This window comes from Giraffa tippelskirchi, chromosome 8 (assembly GCF_054371585.1).
Source record: "Giraffa tippelskirchi isolate mGirTip1 chromosome 8, T2T-mGirTip1v1.2.pri, whole genome shotgun sequence".
NCBI classification, from domain to species: Eukaryota; Metazoa; Chordata; class Mammalia; order Artiodactyla; family Giraffidae; genus Giraffa; species Giraffa tippelskirchi.
This window is the reverse complement of record NC_137282.1, coordinates 131,035,665-131,056,455: the sequence shown is the minus strand read 5'-3', so window position 1 is coordinate 131,056,455 and position 20,791 is coordinate 131,035,665. Positions and strand designations below refer to the sequence as shown.

Genomic DNA, 20,791 nt, shown 5'->3' with positions numbered 1-20,791 from the left:
CAGGTGCCCTAAGTGAAGTTCTCCAACAGGTGGAACCAGATCCTTGGGATTCCTCCTCCCAGCATCATTGACTTTATTTCCTTTTTTAATTAAAAAATTTTTTTTCTTTTTACTTTTTTTTAATGTTAAATTTTTTTTTAAGTCTTTACTGAATTTTTTACAGTATTATTTCTGCCTTATATTTTGTATTGTTTTGGCCCAGAGGCATGCAGAATCTAATCTTAGCTCCCCAACCAGGGATTGAACCCGCTCCCCCTAGTATTGGAAGGCAAAGTCTTAACCACTAGACCACTGGGAAAGTCCTGCTTTATTGACTCTAGAGCTGCCCCTCTGCTAGCTCTCAGGGAGCTGTGGCCCATGTCTGGCCCTGGGCAGCACCCTGGTGGATCAGGGCACAGAGGTCACCGCAAAGGAGGGAAACAGACCCCGTTTCCGAGCCTGACTGGGCTTCTCACACCTAGCTGTGTGACCCTTTAGAATCGTCACTTCTCTGATCTTTGATTTCCTTCCTTCGCAAAATGAGGACAATAGTAACAATCTCAGAGGGTTATTTTAAAGATAAAACGCGTGATGACTAAAAGTGCCTGGCGCCGCTCCTGGAGCCTGGGACACGCTCAGTAACTGGTAGGTGCTTGTGGTTCTCACCTCCCCAGCAGCACTGACCTTAGGGTCCCCTCACTCCACCCCACCCCTTACCCCACTGTTCAGAACTCCCTCTGCCTTACCACGTGGGACCCAGTTTCCAAGACGACTTCTCGCTGGCATGGGGAGAAGGATCTGTCTAGATTCCCGTTCCACTGAATCCTCTCCTTCTGCCTGAGACATGTGTGACCTGCACTTTACCATTTGGGGCATCTCATTACCTTGGTAGAATCAGCAGAGCCTGTCTAGGCTGGAATCTTTGAAGTTCTTCTTGGACGCAATGCGTGTGTGCTCAGTCGCTTCATCTTGGAGGCAGAGGGATGGACAAACCAACCTCAAGACCCCTGATCCTGAGCCTTTGACTAAGTGTCTCACTGCCCTCCCTCCTGCCTGTAGACTCTTGGCTGGGCTCTGGAAACAGATTCTACTGCTTATGATGAGAAAGCTGCTGCTGCTTGTCACCCTCCAATCAGTGTACAGGCCAGGAAGGCGTGGCTGGATGCTCTGTGTCTCTGCAGCCCGTCTGTCTCCTGCTGCCGCAAAGATCCTCAGAGCTGATTGAAATGTGATGTATGGGCTTAGGAAGGAGGGAGGGAAAACAGCAGCTCAGACCACAGCCGTCATCCTGGGTCAGTGGCTGTGCTTCCCTCCCTCTACCTGGCACTCCACCCCCTCCCCTGCTAGGCTGCCAAACCATGCATGGCCTTTCCACTCAGCCCACATCTGGGAACAAAGCCAGGCAGCCCGGCATCTTCCTGTCTCTGCATCCCCACCTGACTCGAGCAAAGCTGGGTTGCAGGACAGCCTCCAGGGGCTCAGATACCTGGGAAGGGGAGAGCACTCAAGGACCTTTCTGTTCACCAGGCTCCCTCCAGATCCACCCTCCATGGTACCAGGAGGCAGCTTCCCACAGGAGCCATGATTCTAGCCTCAGCTAGAATTCCATCACCCGGCTTTCTGCAGGTCCCCATACCTAGTAACTCTTTTGTTCCCTCTGGCCAACAGCCTTGGCTGAGCCCCCTACCCAGGAAATATGCCGGGGAAATGGGCAGTCTCGATGAGCACAGATCTTTGGACTGTTTACTCCATATTACTTCTACCTACTTACTGAAGTAAAGCAGAGAGGAAGCCTGAAGGGTAAGGACCAAGCAGAGGGGATTATTTTCTTGAAGAAAGGAGAATTGCAAGACTGAGAAAGAGAAAGTGAACTTGACAGGCAGTTAGACGGATGGACAAGAAACTCAGCATGAAATTTACTAGTTCATTCACTCACTCGCATGTTAATTAGATAGTCACTGTGTCTGAGCATTGTTTGATAGTCACTGTGTCTGAGCATTGTTTTAGGGATACAATGGCCAGTCAGCAGAGGTGGTCCCTGTGCTCATGAAACACTCGCATTAGAGGAGAATAGACATGCAAACTGGCCCTTAGAGTTCAGGGTGAATGGGGACAGTTAGGGAGGTGCAGTGAGCTGTTCTATGGGGAATGTCTATGCGAGTTGGGTGGAACCAGGAAAACCAAAGTCACTTAGATATTTATAACTGAAGTAATTTAATAGAGAAAATTGGCTAAAAGGTGATAGAAGGGATCAACTGACCTGGAAATTAACAACAGCAGGAAGCAGCTACCATTCAGCTATAGGGGTAAAGGGTGGGGGCAATGTGATGAGACCCCATTAGGGTCCCAAGTTGAAAGTGGATCCATAGTGAGTGTGGCACAGTGAGAGCCAGAGTCCTGCAGGGGGCGCTGCTGCCCCGGGTCAGTTAGGCAGAGATGGAGGGATCTGTCTGTCCTGTCCCTTTCTCTTGCCCTCCACTTCCCTGTCAGAGGAACCAGCTGACAGGGGAGGCCTGTGGGGGTCAGCCACCGTGCAACACAGAGCAGGCCAGGGAAGGGCAAGGGGGCTCAACTCAAACCAGACTGGGGTGGAGGGATTCTAGGAGATTTCCCCACAGGAAGTGGTGTCTAAGCCTGAAATACGTACAGATGTTAATCAGAGACGAAGAGAAAGATCAGATGACACGGGAGACTCAGTTGCAGGCTCAAAGGTCTGGGGGGCTCAAGAGAGTGTGTTGGCTGGAGGAAGTGAGGAGAGTGGCTTTGTGAAACATGGAGATGAGGGGCTGGGGGGTCAGGGGAAACATGAGGAGAGAAGCTTTCGGGAGAAATAGGAGTAAGGTCATGAAGGGCCTTGAAAGAAAGTCAGGAAGGTTGGATATTAACACAAAAGCCACGGGGTGCAAGGGATAGCAATTGTTTTGAGCTATGACGTGATTGGGTCTGGGTTTCTGGAAGACTGTTCCGACTGGAGGGAATATGGATGGAAGGAATGGAGAGGGAAGATTGGAGGCAGGCAGATTAGTAAGGAGACTGTTGTAGTAATCTCAGCAAGCTAGGATGGTGGAGGGAAGTGCCAGGAGACATGCAGGGTTTCAGGAGTATTTAGCACAGAAGTTGGGAGGACTTGGTGCCTGACTAGTGAAGGAGGGAAGGGCGGGGGTTAAAGGTGACACCCGTGACTGTGGGTTGGACAACTGGGCAAGTGGAAATACTTTCTGTTGAGATAGAAATGAAGAGCAAAATGAGGAGCCTATGGGGGAGAGATCAGTTAATGTGGGCATGAGATGCTCGTGAGATGCTGTAATAGTCGTGGCTGCAGTAGAGTTGTTTTTCCTTGATATGTTTGTGTTTATCTGGCTCTTCATGAGGAGGCCGGGACCCCAAGGGGGTAGACCAAGTGTGCTTTCATCCTAAAGTCTCATGTTCTTTTTCTGTTCCTCCCCATTTTCAGTCCCTTGAGCAACCTCAGCGTTTATTGAGAATCCAGCTTCTAGGAAGCTGCAGGTCAAGCTGTGTCTTCCAAATTCATCTCTCATCCAGGCTGAGTCACTCCCAGGCCTCTCAGTTCTTCTTTTATCTTTTATTTTATTAAAAAAAAATATTTATTAATTTGGCTGTGCAGGGTCTTAGTTGTGGCCTGCAGGATCTTCGGTCTCTGTTGCGGCATGGGGATTTATTTTAGTTGTAGCATGTGAACTATTGGGCTTTTCAGGTGGTGCTAGTGGTAAAGAACCCCCCTGCCAATGCAGGAAACATCTGAGACACAGGTTTGATCCTTGGGTCGGGAAGATCCCCTGGAGGAGGGCATGGCAACTCACCCCAGTATTCTTGCCTGGAGAATCCCATGGACAGAGGAGCCTGGTGTGCTACAGTCCACAGGGTCATGAAGAGTTGGACACGACTGAGGCAACTTAGCACACACGCACTTGTGAACTCTTAGTTGCTGCCTGTGGGATCTAGTGCCCCGACCAGGGATAGACTCTGGGCCCTCTGCTCTGAGAGTGTGGAGTCTTAGCCACTGGACCATCGAGGACGTCCCTCAGCCCTTCTGATAATCTCCTGTGTGAGTTGGGATACTGGAAGGCTCTGACTGTATCCACCGCTTGCTGTGCCTCCTGTCAACTTTTGCTTAGCGATCTTCTGGAATCGGTAAGAAACAGAATCACATGACAAAGATGAAGTGTGGCCAGAGCCATCACACACCTATGGGGAAGAGGGGGCCGTACAGGAGGTGGAGGAAGCTGGGGGCCTCACTTTGCTCATACTCCAAATTTTTGTGTTAGACTTGATGACATCATTCACCCCCTCTTCTTGTAGTCTCTAAGAACCTGGGTTTGTCCAGGAAGCAAGGCACTCAGCCCTCTTGATGAACCATGGTTGACCGTGGCACAGTCCAGCTCAATTCACCAGTGGTGATTTGCCAGCAGTTGAGGGGATGTGACTCAAGTTCCAGCCAATGAGGCATGAGTTCATTTCCTAGGGCTCCCAAAACAGACAGCCACAAACTGGGTAATTTACAATAATGGAAATATATCCTCTCACAGTTTGGGGGGCCAGAAGGTTAAAACCAAGATGTCGGCAGGGCCATGCTACCTTGAAGGCTGCAGGGGAGAATCTGTTCCTTGCCCTTCTCTCAACTTCTGGTGTCACTGGCAGCCCCGGGTGCTCCTTGGCTCATCACTGCATCACTCCAGTCTCTGCCTCCCTCATCACATGGTATTCTTTCTGTATTTGTTTTCACATGGCCATGTCTCCTCTTTCTCCTCTTCTTATTAGGATACTAGTCATATTGGATTAGAAGCACACCCTGCTTCAGTATGACCTAATATTAACTCAATAAGGTCATTGTTAATGACCTTATAACAATGACCTTATTTCCAAATCAGGTCACATTCTGAGGTTCTTGAGTATATCTTTTGGGGGGTGAGACATGAGAAGTAATAATCAGACACCAGTCTTTGAGAAAGGCCTTCTCCTAGTAACATATATCACCCAGGAGAGCCCACCACTCTGCCTCCCTCCTGAGTCTGACACCATCACAGAAAGATGTGACACTGAAAGATGTGGCCATCTCAGCCCCTGCCCCCCAAGGGGGTGTGGACATCTCTCATTGGGGTTGACAACAGAGGAAGAAGGGAAAGTGACATTGCTGAACCACTGCCCCAACCCTGAAATCTCCTCTCTCTCTCCTTCTGATTGAGATAATATGCAGAAGCCACTTTTTATGGGGAGGGGGGTGCAATTCAGCTAATTAAAGCCAAACTCATCCTTTCTCGTCTAGGGACATCCTGTTTTCCCTGATCACTTTAGATAAATGTCAGAACTGTAGGATTTGAAAGCTCGAAGAGATCTGGGGAGTCACCTAGTCCAACCTATTCATTGACAGAATGAGGAAACTGACGCTCAGCAAGGAAAGGGACCCCCTCAGGGCCACACTGCAGGTGAGGGGCACAGCCAGGATCCACACTAGGTTCTCTAGACTCCCCATCTCCCACAGTATTTCTCGGGCTCCTTGTACTCATGTGGCACTCTCTCTATGGGGAAAGGAGGGTGTTGTTTGAAAAGGACTGTCTGCTGGGTGGGCTGCTGCTGAGCTGTTGAGGAAGAGCAGAAGCAGTGGGACAATATATAGGAAGGTTCCCAAGGAGGATGCAGGTGCCCACCATGCTGCAGAATTGTGTTCAGCCCCAGGGACATACATTTATTCTAAGCACATGCTCTCAGTAGGATGTGCTGCTCTGAATTATACACCTCAATAGGGCCTTTTATCTCACTGAGGATTTGATGCTGGCCTGCCCGGCCGATTGGGCCAGGCAATGATTTAGCCTCCAGAGCAATTCAGGGCAAGGAGGTGGGCGAAGCAAGTGCAACACTTGGGACTTTTCCTTTGCTGAGGACTCTGCTCGCCCACTTCCTTCCTTCTACCAAGGCTGTGTGTGGGATGGCGTAGCATGGGTGGTGGAAGGGAGGCAGTGATCCACCCTCACCTGGGGGGCTGGGAGCCTGGGAGGGATGCACGTGATCTTGGCAACTTTCCAAGAAGGCAGAGAACTCTTAACTTCGTCAGTTTGGTTGAATCAAGATCTGTTAAATTCAAAGAATCTAGAATTCCAGAATTTAGATGGAGGGCACTTGTGGCATCTCCTAGTCAAAGCTGCTCATTCTACAGGGGTGGACACCAAGGCCCCAAAAGGGTTCAAGGAAGCTTTCCCTAGAGACAGAGCTAGTTAGAATCTACATGACCCACATCAGCCTCTCCATGTTCCCTACCTTCATCTGAAGCAGAGCTGACTCGGGTTCAGTCAGTAAGTACGTTTGAGCCTGGAGTCAGCAGCTTCTGACATGGACCCCCAAACCTCCCTTTGAGTGTGGGCTGGACCTAGTCATTGCTTATAACCAATAGGATATGCAAGAAAGATCCATGTTGTTTCTGTGGTTAAGTTACAAAAGACAGCGATTTCCATTTTACCAACTCTCTCTTCCTGGCTCCTCTTCTCATGAACTTGCTGTGATAAAGTGAGTTGGAGAGGCCCTCATGGCAAGAAGCTGAGGGCCATCACCTACCAATGGCCATCGAGGGACTGAGGCCCTCTGTCCAACAGCCATGGAAGAATTGAATCTTGCCAATAAACATAGAGTGAACGTGGCAAGCAAATCCTTCCTCAGTTGAACCTTCAGATGAGACCACAGCCTTGGCTGATATCTAGGTTGTAGACTTGTGAGACATCATAAAATAGAAAATCCAGTTAAGTAATGCCTAGAATTCTAAGCCACAGAAATGGTTGGAAAATGAATGTGCATCATTTTAAGTTGCTAAGCTTTGCTATGTAGCAATAGACAACTAAAACAATTCTCTATTTTAGGATATTTAGAAATGTCCACCTAACACATTCTAGATAGTGACAAGAATGAAAAGAAATGGTTACTGTGTATTTACAGAAGCTAGTAGTTTAATGAGATAAGATATAGCATGTGAAATAACAATTACATTTTATTGAGTGTTTCCTTGTGCCAGGGATTGTTATTCTTTACATATATTAATTTTTAAAATTTTTTAATCTTCACAACAACCCTGTAAAGCCTATTATTAGCCCTACTTTATAGGTGAGTAAACAGAGGTGAAGAGAGGTGAATATCTTGCCCAGGTTCACATAGTAAGCAATGGAACTGGGAATTAGACCCTGGCTGTCCCGCCTCAGAGGGAAACAAGATCGCATTCATTCATTTAGAAAGTACTTAAATGTCTCTTGTGTGCTTGCCATTGTCAGTTTCTGAGCAGATAAATATATGTTCTTGTGAAGGAGCCAGAGGTTTTGGCCCGCATTAGTGATGACCTTGGGCAAGTTATTTAACCTTGGCATCTTACGGCGATAAGGGGAAAAATAACCCATATAGTGTTGATGAAATGAGTTAGTATTCATAAAATGCACATAATAGTGCCTGGTACATAGTAAAAGATAAATAAATAACTAGCTATGTCAGCAGGCAGTGACCCCAGCGTGTGGGAATTGCAGGGGCCTGTCTGCTTGGGGTGCAGTGGGAGTGCAGGGGCAGGGAGCTGGCCTTTTCCTCCCATCTTTTGTGCATGTTCATTTAAGTCCTGGGCTCAGTGGTGAGCTTCCCATGCAGACTGTGGCCTTTTCAATACTTCTTATCCCCTCATTAAGATAATCATCAGTTCTAAGGAAGGCCTTCTCCTGCCAAGACGCCCAACTCTTAATTGGTGTTCACTTTTCAGCCTAAGCTTCTCAAGATGACGGGCTTTTGAAGACAGTCTTTCCAAGCCCCAGGGTTCCCTAGTACCTTTGGCTCCCTTCTCTGCAAGGCACAAAGGCTCAGAAGTCATGGGGTCCACTCCACAGGCTCCCATGCCTCCCACTTTTCTGATAAACTCTTCTCTGTTGGCCAGACCAGCAATTCCTCTCAATACTTTGCCCAAAGTCCAGAAGATAAAATCATTTGAAACAGAGGATATGTAAAGACTCTGAAAATGCTTAATGAGCTATAAGCGCCAAATGCATCCCACAGTTAATGAGAATTGATGTCAGTCAAACTGAGGGATCAGTGTAGAAAGCAGTGGCCAAGAAGTGCTCAAGGAGGAGATGCAATTCCAGCCAGACCTTAAAGAGGGGTAAGGGAAGGGAGAATGGGAGTTTGTGGGGCCATACAGAGAGTGGTGAGCACTTCCAGGATGCCGTGAAGGCTGTGGTAGATATCACTGGTGCTTATCCACATTGAGTTTTATTCTCTGTAGAAGAATATGGGTGAAGATTTTACCCCTCACCCCTATACTTGCTGTTATGTGAGGGTCACAAGGCTGGATTTGGCCAATTGACTGCAGGTAGAACTGATGTGTATTTCTTATATGCTAAAGCATTAATAGGTGGTACAAGCGTCTTCAGCACTTTTTCTTTTCCTGCCATGGCAACCATGGAAGCCTAAGTCAAGACAGAGGAGCTACCAGGTCAAAGGAGCTTAGAACACTGAGCTATCACAAGGAGGAGAGCTACCTGGAAGGTTACCTGGACCCATAGTGGACTTAGTGAGTGATGAATAAATCTTTGTCATATTAAGCCACTTCCCAGGTGGCTCAGTGGTAAAGAATCTACCTGACAATGCAGGAGCCGCAGGAAACTCGGGTTTGATCCCTGGATCAGGAAGATCCCCTGGAGGAGGAAAGGGCAACTCCATCCAGTATTCTTGCTGGGAGAATCCCAAAGAGAGAAGAGCCTGGTGGGCTACAGTCCATGGGGTCACAAAGAGTTGGACACCACTGACCACACACATATGCACATTAAGCCACTGAAATTTTAGTGGTGCTGTTTTTGCGAAGACCTAGCCTTCCCTGAAGTCCACAGAAGGCTGTGTATTGAGTAGTGGGACAAGAGATTAGTTAAGGAGGACCAGAGGTGGCCTGGAGTGGGGCATCAGAATCACTAGGGGAGACTTTAACCGTGACAAAACCTCCCATTCAGCTGGGTGTGAGTATTAAGTTGTCCAGGTTGTACCAAAGTACCACCCAGGAGGAGAACCATGGATGTGTCCATCTTCATGCCTTACTAGCATGTAATGTTAAGTAAACTGCTTTCCTCTCCAAGCCCTGGGTTTTCTCGGTCATGAAAGGAGAAGAGTATTACTGGACAGATAGAGCCCAGTGCTGACATTTCACGTAATCCATGTGAAAGGGCTTTGTAAACTGTAAGTGCATGCTAAGTCACTTCAGATGTGTCTGACTCTTTGCAACTCTATGGAATGTAGCCTGACTGGCTCCTCTGTCCATGGGATTCTCCAGACAAGAATACTGGAGTGGGTTGCCATTTCCTCCTCCAGAAGGTCTTCCCGATCCAGGGACCGAACCCAAGTCTGTTATGTCTCCTGCATTGGCAGGTAGGTTCTTTACCTCTAGGTCTACCTGGGACTGTAAAGGGCTAGACAAAAGAAAAGAAATTTTATTCTTGATGATATTAAAGTCCTGAAAAGGCATGCATTCAGACTCCAGATAGTGGATTGTTCACTGGGAGAACGGCTGTGACTGATACTTTTGTCTAGAGTCAGTTTCTCTGGTGATTCCCCTGTTCCCTCCAGTCCAGTATGTGCTCCAACATTATCCAGGGTGGGCATTAGGGTTCTGAGTGTCCCTAAGCCAGACAGTGGCATCTGTAGGTGGCATCTGTAGAGACAGCCCTGCTGGTCTCCTTCCTCTGATGCTGTTTGATGACTTTATGCACCGATCAGCTTAACCACCTGCTACCTGTTGTCCTGCAGATAGCAAAGGTCTGACAGCATTCTGCTTCCATTACAAAATATGAATTTTTATTTTTATCCAAGTTTTATGTATGTCAAATAGGTTATAATGTAAAGGAACAGTGACCAGTATAACCTACCCATCCAGAACCTGTCTCCTCAGGCGGAACATTTCAACTCTTTAGTTATTTCCTCTGGTCTTTACTTCTTCATTATTGGCTCTTTCTTGATATTTTCCTTTGAGACATTATCCATTGACTTCCTGATAAGAACTTTGAGCACTTTGCACTCTGATATTACTGCTCCTATCACACCCCCAGCATAATTATCCTCCCCACCAGTCTTTCAATAGTGTTTTTATGACAACTTGTGGCTAAAAATAAGTATTCAATGTTTGTATTAACATTATGATTAAATAAATACTGCTTAGAAAGAACCATGTATGATAACAGTTTCCTTCCCAAACTATTCTCAATTTTCTTAGAGCTAATCATTGTCTCTATTTTCTTTATTCCGTTATTCACAGTTTTTACTTTAGGGAGGGATTGGAGCAAAGTGAATGTGTCTCTTCCAGAGCACATTCAGCTGGAAACTATAGCAGATTTTCCACACTGTGAAAGTGTAAAATTTATAGATGAGCCCTTAGATCATTCGCCTCCACTGAAATGTTAGGAAGAGCAGTCTGGATGTCTGTTATGCCTTTTCACCCTTGTCTCCTAGCTTCTAACTAAAATAACTAGAAATCTCCTCTCCATTGCACACAGAAAAAAATGTCTGTTTTCAGAGTCTGGGGGAGAAGGGTCTGGTTTTGCTTTGTTTTTTTTATCTAGAAGCTCCCTGAGCACAGAGGTTCTATCTTCTCATAAGTCTGAGCTCTCTGAGGCCATGTCTGAGGGCCATGTCTCATCTTGAGGGGCTCCCTGGGGGCAGGGCTGTGTCTCCCCTCAGACTGGGGCTCCCTGAGGACAAGGCTGTGTCTCCCCTCAAACTGGGGCTCCCCGAGGGCAGGGCTGTGTCTCCCCTCAGACTGGAGCTCCCTGAGGACAGAGCTTTATCTCACTTCAGACTAGGGCTCCCTGAGGACAGAGCTGTGTCACCCTCAGACTGGGGTTCCCTGAGGTGGGAATGTGTCTCTCCCCTTCTTTATATCTCCTTCCCTCCAGCTCCACCTCAATGTTTTAGAAGCGGCTCTATTTTGGGGAGTTGAGGCCCTGAATGTTACTATGAAAACCTGGAGCTGCTTCCCTGCCTGTCCTTCCTACTGATGACCTTGGCTTCCAGGAAGCAAAGAAAACAACCCCCATAGAGACAGCCCCACTGAGGCTGTTTTCTGTTCTAAACATTTCAGAGACACCAGTTCTCCTGTACCCGCTTGCTCCCAAGGATACTTTCCCTTCTCTCTCTTTTCCTTCGCCTATAGCTTTTCTCTCTTACTGCCACTGTCGGTGGAGAGACACTGCGGATGGCATGAATAATAGATTATTAATTTGGAGCCCCTCCAGTGAGTGAGACTTGCCACCCAGTGAGGATGCATGTTATGTAACCAGCAAATTATGGTGGCATCAGAGGCAGCGTGTCTCTTGAAGAGTGTGAGATTAGAGAGAAGCGGGGAGCAAGGCCACTTCACAGGAGGGTCTGTGGGGAGCCCGGCTCCGGGCTGGCTATTTGCAGCTGTCTTCTCTCTGTGAAGCTTCACAGTGACCAGTGAAGAGGCGTCAGAATCTCTCTGTGGAGAGAGAAGGGACTGGTTGAAGCTGAGCTGCCTAGCGCCAAGTCCTGCTGAATTCCTGGCGCCCGGCCTGTACCCAGCTGGTTGCCACCCTGAAGATTCCCCATCTTGGTGAGCTGGTTGGGACTGTGCCTCAGATCTGCTGGAAAAGGTGTCCCCCGTGAGACAGGAAAACCAGACCTAGGAGTTGTCATCTCCAGAGGAGGAAGTCCCTGGCCATTCCCCTGGCTGTGTGAGGCTGGATTTCTGCACCAAGACACTTGGAAGGTGACTTATGGCTGGAAGCTGATCACTCAGTGTGCCCACACTGTCTCCAGCATTGACAGCGCAGTAGTGCCTCGTGGAGGGGAATTTCAGGCCATCTTTCTCAACAAGGCAGGCCAAGAGTTGGTTGTAAAGTCTTCCGAGATTAGCATTTCAGAGGCAGGAATCTGGCTCATGGCCGCCATGAAAATGTGCCCCTCAGAACTCCTTCTTCAGAGAGTGTATTGGATTCAGCCACCATGCTCTGAATCCCACCATGTTGGCACGAAGGCCACACTTCCCAGCTCATGACTGAGCATGGCTGGGATGTGAAGGCAGAGGCCTTCATGTGAGATGGGGGAGGGGAGACATCAGCTCAGGCCCTTCCCTCCCCCACTGGCCTCATCCCATTTGCTTAACTTTCTTCACCTGCACTACAGTCTAAGAGTTTTCCACCCAACTTTCCTTCCTTCCCACTCTCCTTTACAGCATCAAACCTGTGTTGCAACTTGATGCTTCTCCCAGCCTTCTCCAGCTTTCTCTCCATTTTCCCTCACAGGCATGTCTTCTCTCTTGTAATCCTGGCATCTGCTTCTTAGAGGAGCTAGACTAATGCAGGCTCTTCTTCAACCCCTGGACCAGGCAGAAATTCTCACTGTCCAGGCACTGAGATGGAAGAGAATGGTGACAAATGCACCGTGTTTATAATCCATCATGGGCCTTACCTTGATGAAAGAACTGGGTTCCTGCCCCAGGAACTGCAAAGACCCTGAGGCTGGATTGTATCTTGCCTGCATAACTAAGATAAACAGTGGTGGGAGATGAGTTCAGAGAGGTGCGAGGGCCAGGTCAGGTGGGACCTGGGGTCATCTTGGGACATCATTCCCAGCCTGATTGGGAGGCCAGGACTTGGCCCCTTCATGGTTTCCTCTTGTCTCTCTTCCTCTTGTCCATCAGAAGCTGGGTCTGTTCCTCATTGGTCAGTTTCTGCAAGGCTGCAGCATCAAAAGTGGCTTGATTCCTCCCCTTCCTGTGCTTCTTAATCAGCAGTGCCCAATTGTTCTGTTAATATCAGAGGGGGACATGGAAGTCTGGTGGTTATTAAGGGAAGGAAATCCTGGCCCTGCTCAGTCACTGTTAGCCTTGGAACCTTGGACAAGTTAGTTAATCTCTTGAAGCCTCAGTTCCCATCTTCACAAAAGTAATGCTAATAATAGTAGTCATAGCAGCTAGCACTAGTCAAATGTCTACTACGTGCCAGGCACTATTCTAAGTGCATTACATTTATTGTAAGATCCATGTCTGTGGGATGGCTGCTGTAATTAACCTATAGATGAAGTGGTTAAGAAACTAGCTGGAGATCACCAGATGGTGAGGTGCAAAGGTGGGCTGCAGACCCACGTGGTCTTTCTTCCCAGATCCTGTGTTATCCTGCCCTGAGTGCTCATCTTACAGCTGTCGGGAGAGCCATCTGAGAAAGTCCTGTGTCCTTTAGGAAATGTCCGCAGTCCCGACACATGCCTGGGTTCTGATTCCCATGCTCTCTATGACAGTGTGTATAAATACACAGAACACTTTGTCCTTTCATCTGTCATTCAGGAGGAACATATTTACTGGGGACCTCTTATGTGCCAAGCAGTATCACAGGTGCTAGATAGAGCAGAGACCAAACCAAATTTGTCCTTGACCCTCTGAAACTTACAGTCTAGAAGAGAAGAGAGACATTAAACAGATAATTATGTAGATGATTAATTACAGTCAGGATCTGTGCTGTAAAGAGAAGCAGGAGTTAGTGAGAAAATGTAACAAGGAGACTTGGACGGAGTGGGAGTAATTGACCCTAATACTTAGCCCCTGCCAGCCTTCATGTGATCCTGTCTAATGGAAGAGACACAGCCCTGCTTTAGGGACCCCAGTCTGAGGGGAGACACAGTCCTGCCCTCAGGGAGCCCCAATATGAGGGGAGAAACAGCCCTGCCCTCAGGAAGCCCCAGTCTGAAGGAGAGATGAGTCCTCCCTGCTTGTATAACAAAAGGGGAACTACTAAGGTGCCTAACTCTGACTATTGCTGAGGTCAGTGAGCAGGACACAATGGAAAGCCAAGTCTGCGGTCAAGGCTGAAGATGTCTTGTTGGAAGGGCTCAGGCTGGCATTTAGGGGTCCTGCCCAGCACAAGCCGAGCATACCCCAGGAGGGTCAGCTTTCAGTGACCTTGTGGCTAAGAAGGACACAGACAGAGGTAGAAATAAGAGCAGGTAACAAAGTTAAGTGACCCAGCGTGGGTACTAAATAAATTAGAGGTGTTAGTCTGAGCTAGTGAGGGTCCCGACATCAGTAAATAACATAGAGGAGCCCCGGAGCCATTAACTCTCCCCACTGCCCCACTATCAAAGGTCCCATTGCTGGAGCTTCCAGAGAGATTTATCTCCATTTCAGTACCTGGCTCTTCGGAGTTGGAAATTAAAGTGAAACCACGGAGAAGAACCCGGGGCTATGGCGATGCAGTCGTGTGGGAGCCGGTGACTCAAAGGAAAGCTAAGGCCAGCTCAACCGCTGACTGAACAGCTGAAGGAGGATTACTTTTTTTAAGAGAAGGAGATGGGGGAAAATTTCTAATGAATCCTATCCAACCATAAAATCATGTAGAAAATGAATCCTATCTGACAATAAAATAAAAGTGAAACAAATTACTAGGTTCTCATATTTGTAGGAGAAATTAATTTCATGTTTAGAATACTAATTACTGGCTGAAGGGCCTGAAACCACACTCTGCCTGTACGTAGCCTGAGCCTTAGTTAGGGGGGCTGCAGAGGAGGGGCGGTGGTGGCCTCGGCTGGGGTCTTCTGCTTGCACCTGGCCTTGGCTGTGTCTTTCTTCAGTGCCCGGGGCTCAGTTGGTACAACATTGCTTGGCATGTTTGAATTATTTCTGATATTTTTTGTTTTCCCCAGACTGGGATGTGCCTGGAAATATCAGTTGAATCTCCTCTATCAGATGTGGGCTCCTTGAGGCCATGCTGCGTCTCTCCTCAGACTGGGGCTCCCTGAGGATGGGGCTGTGTCTCCTCTCAGACTGGGGCTCCCTGAGGCAGGGCTGTGTCTCCCCTCAGACTGGGGCTCCCTGAGACAGGGCTGTGTCTCCTCTCTGACTGGGGCTCCCTGAGGCAGGGCTGTGTTTCCCCTCAGACTAGGGCTCCCTGAGGCAGGGCTGTGTCTCCCCTCAGACTGGGGCTCCCTGAGGCAGGGCTGTGTCTCCCCTCAGACTGGGGCTCCCTGAGGGCAGGGCTTTCTCTACCTCAGATTGAAGGCAGAAAATGAATCTCCCACAACAGGCTGAGGGTTCCCTGAAGGAAGGAAGTCTTGAGGAAAACTACAAACTCTTTTCTCTGAAAAATGAACAGATACACAAGAAGCTGCTAGGGATTCATAGACCCCATCCAGCGTCTGCACGGCTTTTCAGCCAGATGGAGACAGAAAGACTAGAGTACAGACATGAAGTAAAAGTCAGACTATCTGCCCTCTTAGTGCGGTAGGCAGCACATTAGTCTTATAATCTGAAGGTCCTGAGTTCAAGCCTCAGAGAGGGCAGATCCTTCACTTCTGGGGCTTTCCAGGTGACACATTGGTAAAGAATCCGCTGCCAGATTCTTTGCAAGAGATGCAGATTCAATCCCTGGGTCAGGAAAATCTCCTTGGAGAAGAAAATAACAATCTGCTCCAGTATTCTTGCTTGGAAGATTACAAGGAGAGAGGAGCCCAGTAGGCTACCATCCATGGGGTCTTGAAGAGTTGGACACAACTGAGCACGCACGCATGCGCACACACACACACACACACACACACACACACACACACACACAGACATGATGTAGGAGATAGTTTCTTGCATATTGTACTATGAAGTACACATGATGTTTTCCTTTTGCTTTTTCACCCGCAGTGCCTCGTAGTGGGAAATGTGAGTTAATTCCCAGTTACCCAGGGATAATTATATTAGCGGATTATCTGTGAAATGTTAAAAAAAACCCACAAGACAACAAAAACAAAATCAAAATCTATCTGCCCTGTTGCCCCTGAAACTCCTGTGTCACGGCCCTGGCACAAGTGGCACCTGTTCAGAAGACAATTGGACTTACCCTGGTGGCCAAGCTCATGCTGTAATGATTCCTTTTATTGATTTCCTGCCTAGCACTGTACCAGAGCTCTACATCCATTCTGGTCCCTATACCTTCTGGGGATGACAGGCTTTATTGTGCCCATTTGACAAAGGAGGTAAACAAGATTCCAAAATTTCTAATAAGTTACACAAGCCTGCCCAGCAACTAAGCATGAGAGGTGGGATTTGGATCCAAAACTGCTGATCTCTTCTCTCTCACACTAAGCTTCCCAGCACCATACACCATTAAGAGAGTCAAACTGCCCCCACTCCACCGCTCACATGGTGCCAGCTTCTGGGCAGACGTGGAGCCTGGTCTGACAGGTGCATTCTTGTGGACAATCCCCCTAGTCTGACATCACCTCTTGAGGGGTATCTGTGGGGTTTGTCCTGGCTTTGGTCTCACTTCAGTTAGACTAGCTGTGTGACTTTTGAGTGGTGTCACACCCTGTCTGGGCTCCATCTCTCAGCTACACAAGGAGACATTTAGACTAATCCAGTGGAGGGCCTTCCAGGTGTGACCTGCTGGGACACAGGCACCTCTCCGTGTCAGGATGAGTGGTGGTATGGTGAAGAAGAGACATCTTTTCCTGTTTACCTCTATGCAGCCCCCATGACTTTTATTCTGATGATCTTTGCATCCTGAAAATGCAGAGCACATGGCTCTGTGTCTCAAGGAGATGACCCAGGGACCAAGTATGCGTGCAGGTGATATGCTGTTAGGCTGTTCCCTGAGGCTGGTGATTGCAGATTGGCAGTTCCGGACCCCAGTGCACGATACGGCGCCTGCGGCATTGCTCATGTACGTAGACTGTTGATGAATGAATAAATAAACAGATGAATGATTAAATTCAAGTGACCAAGACTCACAGCCCCTCCAGAGGACCCAATCCAGGTCTGAATCCTCTTCCCGCACTGCTGCATCCCACCCTCCTGTCCCGCCGCCCCCTATCCCCCGCAATCTGGAAGGAAATAGCCTCCCTCTCTCTGAACTGTCCATCTGTGTCAGCTGCTGGAAACCTTTGGCCGACGTTTATGCCCTGTCCCCGTTCCCATGCCCGTGGCTGTTTCCACTGCTCCCACTCTTCCTCATCCTCACATTTTGCTCCCACCATCTCCCTCCTTCTCTGATTCACGCATTTCTTAATTATGATGGAGCATTCACAGACAGAGAGAAAGGGTGTCTGGAGGAGGGAGCCCGGCCTCCCACTTTAGCTCAGGGACCTAGGAGGAGATGAGACACCTGTGCAGGTGTTGTGAACCAGGCCCTGGGGACACAGCCCATTGAAGCTGCGACTCCAGGGACTCCAGGACAGAACGTCTGGGCTAAAGCGTAATTACCTCCCCATTAGTATGTTAATCTCTCATATACAGACTGAATGCCACTATTTTGTTTTAAATAATTAGCTGCTGAGAAGACGTATAGTTCTGGAAAAGTCGCTGGGGCTGCAGCTGAGGGCTTAACGTTTTAATTAAAGCCTTTCTGAAAAATATTTACCACGGCCTCTGATACTGTCGGGAAAGAAAGACAGGAAAGAGGAAGAAGGTAAGATGAGAGGAAGAAGGAAAGAGAGGAAGTGGGAGAGAGGAAGAGAAAGAGGAAGGAAAGGGTACAGAGGAAGAAAAAGGTCTTAGAACAGGAGCGGGAAGGAAGCCCCTCTGAAATCCCCCCATGAGCAAAGCCAGGCCTCAGGACACCTCACAGTCTCCCGGGGCGTTCCTCACTATGATACAAGGAGCCCTAAACTCGATTTTGAAGAGAATACAAATCCTTCACCCTCGGTGGCATGCTCCTGGGTTTATTTATTTATTTGGCTGTGCCCAGTGCGACATGTGGGATCTAGTTCCCTGACCAGGGATCAAACCTGGGCCCCCTGCGCTGGAAGTGTGGAGTCTTAGCCACTGGACCCTCTTGTGTTCCTAATTCTTGTCTTTCTAGCCCATCCACATCTCCTTGAGTCTCCAGTGCCCACTTCCTCACAGCCCCATCTGACCACCTCCTGTCACCTCATCATGGACACCCCCTTCCCCCAGGCAGCAGGGGTCACATAGGCCGTACACCTGAGCAAGGGGTTATGGCTCTCGGGGACTCTGTCTTTCCCTGAGGTGGGCATCTCCTTGTCTTAAAGACTTGGTTCTCAGTCCTCTTATGTGTGGGGTCAGCTCAGCCACAAGTGAAGAGCAGGTGTGACCATTGAAATGGCCATTTGGCCACTAGGACAAGTCTGGCTGAGACTTTTTTTTTAACTTTCTAATTTTTTTTTTCTTTACAGCTTTTATTTCTTTGCAAGTACTACTTCCTTTTTTTCCTATTTTTTGGCAGCCTGTAGAATCTTAGTTCCCTGACCAAAAAATCAAACCTGTGGCCTCTGCAGTGGAAGCTCAGAGTCTTAACCACTGGACTGCCAGGGAAGTCTCCAGGCTGGAGACTTCAGATCCAAAGTGGAATGGATGGGGCAGGGACCCTGAGCTGGGAGCAGGAGCCAGAGCTCCTGAGATGTGATTTTATAACTCTTTTTTTTTTTTTTTTTAATTCAACCATCAGCTCAGTTTAATCACCAGCTGTATGTATGTGTGCATGTTCTCAGGCCTGGCATCTCTGGTCTCCCCTCTCTGCTGCCACCTCTCTTTACTAGCCTTAATTACAGCAATTTAGGAGGCCTGCTTAAGATTACAGAGTAAACCTATCAATATTTCACTTAAGAATGGATTTCTGTCGGATGGTATCAGAGGCCTATAAACGAGAAATATGAGACTTGTTCTCAGGTAGCCATACACACACACACCCTCTGATGAATTATTAACACGTGATTTCCTTTCTGTCTCAGGTGCTGGCAACAGCTGAGAGCTCTTCCGCTATAGACAGAGATGAGCATTTCTACAGGAGCTATTTGCCTAAAACACATTGAAATAAACAGGAGAAGAGTGTGGCTCTGTGTCCTGAGGCTTCCTGTTGTGAGGAGCCAGGAGACACTGCTGCTCTGAGCACTTCCCTCTTTGGGTTTGTTGGAAGAAGAAAGGTCATGTTCGCCAGTGAAGAGGGCAGCGTCACCAACGGGCCTGCAAACACAGCATCCACATCGGGACAGAGAAGAGGCTGGGACCCAGGACCCCTGTTGTTCCCCTTTTCTCGTCTTCCTCTCACTCTCTGTGGATCCAGAGTCACGGGAGCTCTCTATTCCCTGGGCCTCTTCAACCATACGGTCTGCAAGCGGGAACTGTGTATCCTCGGGGAACAAACACAAACCTGACAGTCCTGAGTCACTTGCTAACTGGGGACCCCAGGAAAGTCATATCTTCACTAAATCTGTTTCCCCCAACTCTAAATGGGAAAACAATTGTACCCGTCTCATGGGGTAGAACTAGCAATGGTAACTCTGAAGCCCCTATACTGAGGGGGGCTTCAGGGTGGTCACTTTGATGGCAGAGATGACAATGTGATTTCTTGGTGTGGTTGGTTGTGGGTGCCGTACCTTAAAAAGGACACTGACCAACTCAGTTTGGCCAGAAAGAGGACACTAGGGTGCTGAAAATAAGGACACATAAGAGCAAATCGAAAGGACTGGGAGTGTTTAGCCTAGAGAACTTGTGTCTCAGGATGTTGTACTTGCTTGCCCTCTTTAAGTACATCTTCAACATCGTCTTGCCGAAAATGGATCAGAGATGTTATGTGAACCCCTAGCCCTCACCCCAGGGAGAAATAGAAACTACAGGAAAAATTCAGATTACTATAAAGAAAGTTTTCACCATCTGAACTGTATAAAGATGGAATGTGCTATTTCACATGGTTCTGAGTCCCCATTACTCACCATTTTCATGAGTGGCTGGCTGACCACTCGGCAGGGATTCACAGAGGTGACTCATCATTCCCAACTGGAGACTATGCATTCAGGTCATCTGATCTCTGGTTCCACACAGAGGGCCCTTCACTAGAGCAACAGTCCTCTCCTCTTTCCATCGCCTCCCTTACTGCCCCTCTGGGGAAGAGTCGATTTCTCTGTGGGCAGCTTTGAGGGAGAATCTGAGTGCTCTCCGCTTTGGGGATCTTCCTGTTGACAGAAAGCACAGATATTCTGTTTATTCCCACCATGGGAGGAGGGTGGGACTGCAGATGCCCAGCTCTGCCTGAGACTGAGTAAGCCTGGTAAATTTAGGCATGAGGTGTTACAAGCCCATCTGGCTGAGAGACCTTTATGCCACAGTCTCCACTATTCTTCAGTGGTACTGAAGGTAATATTTGGTTTCCATTTTGCTTGACTCCTGTATCTATTTCTCAGAAAACTCTGAATGAGGTGTGGGGGAAGGGATGTTAGTCACTGAGCCCTTGAGACCTTAGGGTAGTTCAGTTTCCTAAGCTCATAACCTAGAGTGGTCACTGCCTAGTTGCTTTCAGATCTCTTTCCAGCCCTCCTGCATATGATGCTTCCCAGCCTCCTTTGCTAGCTAGTCTCTTCTTGGGTCAGTTAATAGGGGGAATAGTGGGAGATAGCAGAAAAGGAAAAGTGAGAAGCCAGGGTGTTTCTCCCTCTCTTGTTCTGCTTTAAGGCATCTCTTCAGGGCGGCTGATTCTCCAATGCGGTTCCAACTCCTACCCCACGGCCTTAGCACCTGGCTTCCGGTAACAGCACCTCCTGTTGTCCCCCCTGCCCTCAGGGTCAGAGTGGCTTCCTGCTCTTGCTGACCTCTGGTTGCTTCTGCACCCCCTTTTTGGTTCCTCAGCTCTTCCACTACTTGTGTAACCAGTTTCCTGTATTAAATCTCTCTGATGGAAATACCTAGTATGGGTTACGTTCTCCTGATTGGACCTTGAATGAGACAGAATAGAGTGTTCACTGGGAGAAATTATGCAGCTGATTCCCCAGATGACCAGCATTGTGAAGGTCACCATGTGATTCATAGGTTCCCTAGGGATCACCTAGCAACAGTTAGAATCGGACA

General features: G+C 48.3%; 2 long non-coding RNA genes and 1 other non-coding gene across 4 annotated transcripts in view; 2 read left to right on the top strand and 1 right to left on the bottom strand.

Moving 5' to 3' along the window:
- The window catches only part of LOC145516371 (uncharacterized), a 41,485-nt gene extending 20,858 nt beyond the window's left edge, over positions 1-20,627 (top strand). The window contains exon 3 of one of the 2 annotated variants that reach the window (XR_014061324.1): positions 18,682-20,627. This is a non-coding gene — a long non-coding RNA (uncharacterized LOC145516371). The remainder of the gene's footprint in view (positions 1-18,681) is intronic. The other variant, XR_014061325.1, reaches the window with a different exon arrangement.
- On the bottom strand, positions 9,965-20,748 carry LOC145516372 (uncharacterized). The gene is made up of 4 exons (XR_014061326.1): positions 20,629-20,748; positions 19,663-19,902; positions 16,452-16,664; positions 9,965-12,760 (listed from the first exon to the last, which is right to left on the bottom strand). It is a non-coding gene; the product is annotated as an uncharacterized LOC145516372 (long non-coding RNA).
- TRNAI-UAU (transfer RNA isoleucine (anticodon UAU)) lies at positions 15,213-15,285 on the top strand. The gene has a single exon. It is a non-coding gene; the product is annotated as a tRNA-Ile (tRNA).
- Positions 20,749-20,791: the final 43 nt, after the last annotated feature.